This window comes from Mytilus galloprovincialis, chromosome 5, assembly GCF_965363235.1.
Source record: "Mytilus galloprovincialis chromosome 5, xbMytGall1.hap1.1, whole genome shotgun sequence".
Classification (NCBI taxonomy): Eukaryota; Metazoa; Mollusca; class Bivalvia; order Mytilida; family Mytilidae; genus Mytilus; species Mytilus galloprovincialis.
This window is the reverse complement of record NC_134842.1, coordinates 91,036,758-91,045,378: the sequence shown is the minus strand read 5'-3', so window position 1 is coordinate 91,045,378 and position 8,621 is coordinate 91,036,758. Positions and strand designations below refer to the sequence as shown.

The 8,621-nt window shown below is 30.9% G+C and overlaps 1 long non-coding RNA gene across 1 annotated transcript; it reads left to right on the top strand.

Annotated features, from left to right (window-relative positions):
* Positions 1–3,664: 3,664 nt before the first annotated feature.
* LOC143076695 (uncharacterized) lies at positions 3,665–8,061 on the top strand. The gene is made up of 3 exons (XR_012978755.1): positions 3,665–3,742; positions 4,270–4,443; positions 6,323–8,061. It is a non-coding gene; the product is annotated as an uncharacterized LOC143076695 (long non-coding RNA).
* Positions 8,062–8,621: the final 560 nt, after the last annotated feature.

Sequence of the window (8,621 nt, the reverse complement as noted above, 5' to 3'; positions counted from 1 at the left end):
ACCTAAAATTTATTAATAAATGAATCGGTTGATATGTTGTAGGCACAACAGTTCTAAATTGTTAGTTGTGACATCATATCTTTACATAAATAAGATGGTGTATGATCGCCAGTGATACAACTTATAAGTAAAACTTTTATTGTTTATTCTTTAGTTTTCTATGTTGTGTCATGTGTACGATTGTTTGTCTGTTTGTCTTTTTCATTTTTAGCCATTGCGTTGTCAGTTTATTTTAGATTGATGAATTTGACTGTCCCTTTGGTATCTTTTGTCCCTCTTTTATTCTAATTCGGCGCATACAGTTCTGATGCGCTTTTCGCCAAATATAAAATCATATAAGATTTTAAAGATTGAAAAAAAAAATGTTATGCAAAATAAAACTTGATAAAACATCACAACATTAACATGGTTATTTGCGACACTATACGCACATATTGAAGCACTAAGATAGACTACGAAATGTATAGTAAGATTACAAACTATCCATAGAGACCAAATGTCGCAAATGTAAGCAACTATAAGTCACTGTAGGTTTTTTAACCATAACAAAAAACCACTATCTAAAATTGATACGCTTAAAATGGTCCCAACATGACAAAATGTAAAACAATTCAAACGGGAAAACCAACAGTATGATTTATGTACAAAACCATAAACGAAAAAAAGAAAAAAACCCAAATACAAGTCATTGATAATCACTGAAATACAGGCCCCTGACTTGGAATAGACAAATACAAATATGACATAGTTTGTTTCAAGTAATTCTTGACATTTCAAATATGAATTAAAATCATGTTCATCTTATTGCAAAATATCTTTACGGTAAGTCCGTGGCTTATTTATAACAATTTATTATATTGCCTACCTATGTGGATAATTTTTCAATTTTGCTTTAAATTTTGAAACAAAACAGCAAATATGTATAACATGAATAAGACCCAATTAAAAATCTATAACATAAAACATGAAAGATTTCAATATATTTGCGACATCTGAATCATGTTATTCGATAGCTCTTATATATACTTTTTTTATTTCTATCTGTTCTCTTTTCATAATTAAACCGTTGTACTTTGTTGATGCTCAACTTTGTCCAATCTTTACCTTATACAGTTGTGTAAAAAAAAAACATAAGATCCGGAGTAAACATATCGTTTTACAAGAAATTCTTGACAGTTGATATGTTAGTTAAACATGTTCATGTTATTGCAAAGAATATTTACGACTAGGCCATGGCTGATGTCTAACTAGTTATGTTATTTCATAAATATATTGATAACTTGGAGGTTTCGTATTTAATTTCGAAAGCCTTACTGAATACATATATATATATAACATAAAGGCGAAATTAAAAAAAAATATATAAATAATACATGAAAGACTTAAATGTATTGGCGACATCTGAATCATGTTATCCAATAGTTGTTATTTACTTTTTTTTATCTGCTTTCTTTTCACAATTTAACCATTGAAGATGCATTGTACCCACTTCAATACAATGCATTCTGTTAATTTCGATTTACATACAGTTGGAAAAATATCCTGAATTACTTGCCGGGATGACGATTTGATTAGATAATTTCATATTACTTTTTCTCTCCTTTATTCCCAAAAGTAAAAAAAACTTATTTACTTTGGGACAGCACAATTTGTTAAGCCTTCCCACTTTTTATCAAAATCCGTCATATTTTTGTTTTCTTTTATTTGTATTTGTCGCGTTTTTCTGTATATTATGAACATAAATATACTATAAATAACTTGTATTTTCCATTCTCTATCAAATCTAACTTTTACCGTCTACAGCGGTCACTGATATATAAGATCATTTAACATATATATATTTACAGATCTAACATTGTTGGGTTGATGGTTAGACGAGTTTTATATATAGCTAGATATATACTATGGGTTAAAATAGAAAGTACAATTTCGAAAAAAAATCTATTTGAACGCTTTGATTAGTTTTTGTTAATAGAATGGATAAATGGTTAAAACCATAAAATTCGACACATTAGTCTTGATATTTAATTGTGTGTAGCTAATCACTGTATGGAAAAAGTTTATTCATTGAGTAGTTGAATATTGAGCATCCTCATTAGGTTTTTAATTATGTAATTACTTGGCCATTTTTTCGTGATTCTATGATTAACAGATATGCAAATATTTCATGATAATTTGATAGTCTTGTACTCAATTTTTGCTTATTTGTTTATTTGTCTTGATTAAAATCATCAGTAATGTTTACCTGATTATATTTGATAATAATTTTCCGATATCATCTGTGCAACGGTTATTCCAGAACGGGGAACAGGGAACCAACTCGTGATGGCGTCCGTAAAATTTTCGAAGGGATGATTACAACTTCACCATTTGAAACTCTTGGTTTAATAGTTTCTTTGTGAGCAGCAACCCTCTATCAAGGAAATCATGATAGAAAATACAATCACGGGAATATCGTATCAATTGGGAGAAACATAACTGGAATGCAGGTGCTGCTGGAATGTTGCTGCATAGAAATGGAAAGTTTACAATTGCGAAGCTAAACTTATCTCTTTTGTTATATAGATTTGTTTTCGACCGACCCTCATTGTCAATTTCTAGATGTAAGTGAAGATATGAGGTCAACTAAACTGTATCTGTTTCGTGTTTCTGTATCATTTATCTCCGACAACGATACATTTTTCATACTTCTAGAAATAGTAGACATTTTAGTGCCCACTATTTAAGTGATTTAATTTATTGCCCACTTGGATAATAACTGTTGATGAGGTGTTCCATAATTAGAAGGAAACAAATATAGAAGAAGAAGAAAATAGTTACAGCTAGTTTATATAATCCATCATCTGAAGAAAGTAATATTGCCCAGACTGGAGACATACTCTCTTGTGACTGTGCTGAGTCATGATCAACTGATAAAATAATCTTATATTCCGTTTAATAACAGCCATGTATCTCACAATGGATTCAGGGGGAAAATAGAATTAAATCCTGATTCTCTGTTCCCTTGCAAAAAAAAAAATATACTGAATAGTTCATTCGTTTAAATAAATGACAGAATAATCACTTTTCCGCGATAAAAAACGTCATTACATATAGAAAATATTAACATAAAACCCCTTCATTCAACTAAGTTTGTATAATACATTGCCTTTAAAGTGACGTATATTTATTATTCACCGTAATCGGGTGGAATCAATCTATTTGTGTCTTACTTCATGCAGTTACATTTATATCTGAATTGTGTCTAAATAATGATTTTTAACGTTTATATCTAGATTAATTAATGAGTTTATTTTACATTATAAAAGAGTTGTAGGGCGTACTAAATCATAACCCTGGTACCTTTAAGATCTTTTTGTCGAAGAACACACATCGTGGTTTCAGGATTACCAAAAGAAAAACTTCTCTACCGTCGGTCTTTAATTTGAACAATCCTGACAAGCAAAACCTTATAATATACATTATCTATAACATAAAAAATACAAAGGGCGAAGAAACTTGATTTGGATTAATTTTTAGATTTTCATAAATTGCTGAATAAAAAACAACATGAACAATCTATATATAAATAGGTGAAGATAGACATACATTTTTCAAGGAAGTAACGTACTTGATATTTTTGTGCGGATTTCCGTACATTTATATTGACTGACCTTTGATAATCAGTCATTTCTATTATTAGTACTTGGTAGGTTTTTATCACTCCAGTTTGATATACATTTACACTTTGTCATCAGACTTTGTAAGTATTCTTATCTAAAACTTCTGCACGTTTAAGAAAACATTGTGTCGTTTTGTATTCATTTTACTGTCATAGTATTGTTGTTTGTTGTTATTTGTTGTTCATGTCACACAAACATAAGCAAGGCGCAGTTTGAAATCGAAATAATGAAATATTTGAAGAAGTAATGTTCATTCATGTATTAATTTCATTGTAGTTATTAGAACTGTTTTGTACAAAAATCTGACACACGATTTTAGAAATCTGTACTTGGTTTCAAATAAGTAATGTTTTTGTCGTTTTCTGAAAATGTATGTAGGTCATAACAATAAATCACTGTAGGGAAAAGGTGAATCGATTAAATAGTTCAATATTATTTCTTCAGAGTGTAAAAAAATGGGATCCACATAGAAAGGGAAGGCTACATTCAGAATATTTATACATTAAGACGTCAGAGAGTGTAATTATTATAGTGTATGATATTAAATCTAGATTGACGAGAAATTAAATACAAAAATGTTTGAATGATATAAGGTATACTTGTACAGGTTTATTAATTTGATAATGGAAAGGAGATGTTATTTCGAACTAAATCGACAGCAGGCGAAAGAAATCCTAACCAAATGTTAGAAAATCATCCTTTTAAGGAAATATAGAATAACGAGAAGCTCATAGAAACCAGCATCGGTCACCCAGAAAATTCCTGGCTTATGGTGACACTAGTAAGTTAACTGTTATCAATATCTGTTTCACATAGGACAATGGATATGTTCCAATAGTGGTAACCACATTCCTGTTTTCGTTTCCCCCGAATATGACCTACCGGATTTCTACTTCTTATATGTATGTGGTACATGGATAAAGATCTTTTTACCCCTTTGAAGCTCCTGCATATAGTTTTTGGTCGGGTTCTTGTTACACAATCCTTAGTTCTTACATGTCTGTTGTATTTTGTATATTTTTATTTATCTTTTGGACTATTTCGTTTTATGCCATTACATTGTCAGTTTATTTTCGGTACTGGCATGAAAATACGGACTTTTGTGTTATTTAATTTGCGGTTACAAAATGTTAGAAATTATCATAAATTCAGGAATGTATCTCCCTAATGCAAAGCTCTGATTCCTTTCACGGATTTGGCTATACTTTTTGGACCTTTTGGATTATAGCTATTCATCTTTTATATACGCTTTGGATTTCTAATATTTTGCCCACGAGCATCACTGAAGAGACATGTATTGTCGAAATGCGCATCTGTTTCAGGAAAATTGGTACCGTTAATGTTATTATTTTCGACTTATGAGATCGAATGTCCCTTTTGGTATCTGTCATTATACCCCCGCCCCTCTCCCCTTGAATCCAAATAATTAAAAAATATACTCATGCGTTTCAAAATTACATTAAGTTAATTGATAAATAATAAAGTTGATATAATCTGGACACATCTGTGTAGAAAGAGAAATCAGTTTTGGTGTTAAAATGATGTCCAGAATATATCGTAATTGACATATTTGAAACATTTTTGCAACTATTTTTTTGTCAAATTAGATATGAGCCAATGCCTTTCCGAAATTTTCATACTTAAAAACCTACTATTGACAATATAGTTCAACTAAAAGAATGATATGTATGTAGTATAAAGTACGATTTCATCATTATATTTTACATGCTCTACATGCTCTATGCATATTAAAATGATGAAAAAGAATCCGTGTAACTGATGTACATATCAATGTGATATTTCCATCATAGTTTGTTATCATTTTGTTAAATTTTACAAAGTTTTGAAACATTGCTATTGTACATCAGTAGATAAAGTTTTCTTGATATGAATACATGTTCGTGGTACGATATGTAACCATATGTTATTGCTTTAAAGATGATTATCATAATATGAATGTTACAGAGTTTAAAAACTACTATGTATAACAATGATGAGATGCTTTTAACCGTTCAACTTTTAGGCAGGTTTTTTAAGAGTGTCTTTCAATCATCACTTCCCAACATGCATGTCTTCCTTATCAAATTAAGCGTTGACGTCAAATGTACCAGAGTCACTTTTCCATGTATTTGCAAGTTATTTACACTAGAACTTGTAATGTTATGTATATATATGTTGAGGAGTATATACATTGTTTGTTTCTGACATCACATCTCCAGATATATATGTAATATGCCGTGTGGTCAAGTATTAACTTAATGGCATATGTGCAACATTCAATATTATTCGTATAACTGTTTTCGTAGATAAAAATGTACTACAGTCCAGACATAACATACTTACTGAAATTAAATGTTTAAAAACACATTATTTTCCTAATTTCATTTTCCTTCTTAGTTGAATTGTTCGTAAATTGACGTTCACCTAAAATCTACTTTAAACTAATATAAAAAAAAAAACAGATGTGTGGTTTGCATTGTGAGTTTCATACTGCTATGAAAAAGAGTAATTTTCAATACTTGCATGTAGTCGGACCTTTTTTTTTTTATTGTCGCCGCCACAGCGATCTAAAATTCAAAATCAAATCAATGGACAATTCATATACTTTAGACAATTTTACTTAACATAGACGATAACGTTCATTTATTTTATTTCTCCAGAATGCTGAAATGGCTACAGCTAGTTTTTGTGATCTGTGCTCAGAAGAGAATAAGTCGTCACTAGCAACAAACTTTTGCTCCGACTGTGAAGAAAGACTCTGTACTGACTGCACTAAGTCACATGACCGGTTCAAAGCTTTTAAAGCTCACCATGTTATCGATATTTCTACTATTGCCTCTTATATCCCACTATCTGCAAAGAAAATATGCACCGTCCATCCAGATATGCTAACAGATTATTATTGCACAGATCATGAGATCGTTTGTTGTAGAGCCTGCATTCCTAAAGGTCACAGGAAATGTGAAAACGTTCTGCTATTAGAACATGCCTCGAAAGATGTCAAAAAGTCTGCATTATTTACCGACGTTATGCTGCAGATTAATCATCTTGTTACAACCTTAAATGATTTACACGATAACAGAGAGTCGAACTTACAATCACTTTTGAAAACTAAATCAGTAATAACCAAACAGATCAGTACAGTCAAATCTCGATTATTGAAACAAATAGATGATGTAGAACGCGATCTTCATGCCGAATTGTCATCTCTGCATCGGAAACACGAAATGGAAATCTGCAAACAAAAAGAAGAAATATCACAAGTTTTGAACAACGTAAAAGAAAACGATATCGAAATTGAATTTCTAAAAAATCATGGGTCAAATAATCAATTATTTATATCCTTGCACCAACAAGTAACAAATATCAAAATCGCCGAAGCTAGTGTCCTCCAGATGATATCTTATTCACAAGAAATTGAAATAACCTATGATGAAAAGAAAGATGTCAAGCTTGAATGTTTTGGATCATTGTCAGAGTCTGTTAGTTCTTGTCAAATTCAATACAAAACAAAGAAATTTCAACAGGCCCAGATCATGACACAACCAACAAAACAAATTGCTGGGTTTGAAATGGGTGCAGAATTACAATCGAGAAAATGGTACCCTTATTGTCTAAAAGATATATGTGTCACAGGTGATAATAAACTGCTCCTGACTAATTATTCAGGAATACATCCGAAACTCTATGTCTACAGAGACTGCACGGATTACGAAACAGAGTTTACGTTTTCCTGTTATCCTCTTTGTGTTGCTGTGATACCCGGTACCGATAAAGCTGCTGTAACCCTTCCAAACGACAAGTCTATACAATTCATCAACACTAAGAAGATGATAAAGGGCGACACAGTTAATGTAGGATTTACATGTCATGGTATCACTGCTGGACATGACAGAATCTATGTTGGTGGTGAAAGTGGTACTATCAAAACATTAGACACTAATGGGAATATTTTAAACACAATTCACCAAGGATCTGGTGTTATTGAACGTATGTCATATGATGATAGTGGTGAGCAGATAATTGTTGGATGTCTTAATGAACTCATATGTATCAATTTAGACGGAACGCACGTTTACAGTAAGGACATTTCAGGTACAACAAGAATTGCACGCGATGAACAGGGTAATATCTATTACTGTGGTCACTGTGAAAGCACTATATGGAGAATGTCATCAGATTGGAAAAACAATGAAGAAATGCTGAACAAAGACAATCATGGCATAAGATTTCCATATGGCATGTGTTTTAACAATGAATTCACCAAATTGTTTGTTATTAATAAAAACAGCAAGTCCGTGTTTGTATACAATTGTAAATATTGATTATGTGTTATTGATGTTAAGTGAAAATCCATATTTATTTACTAGTAGATTATAATGAAGCACGTTTACACATATGGTTTGTTGCTTTTTATTTTTGTTCCGTATAACAAAGTCTAGTATTGAAAATTAAGGCATGAAGGGATGATTGAAAAGATAACCACTATATGATAATTATATAAGTATGTTTAAAAGAAATTCTGGTCTATAGTCGTCCTCTATCAAGAAAATCATGATAGGAAATAATAGCACGGGAATATCGTATCAATTGGGAGATATATACCCCGTATGCAGGTGCTCCTGGAATGTTGCTACATATAAATGGAAAGTTCACAATTGGAAAGCTGAAATCATCTTTTTTGTCGTAAAGTTTCGTTTTCAACAGTAATTTATAAGATGAATAATAAAATAGCTGTAAAATCAGCTAAACATTTTAATTACGTTGTGTTGTTAAGGAAATATAAAGATTCTCAATGATCAAAATTAGTGTTTGTCTAACTGCTATATAACCAGTGTAATTTTTCTGATAAAATGGTAGGTTCAATTTTTTGGAATTTTTTATATTTTTGTCAAAGGTTCAAATTAAATACTTTGTCAAAATTTTATGAAAATTAAACGAGACAAAATAATTTTAGTA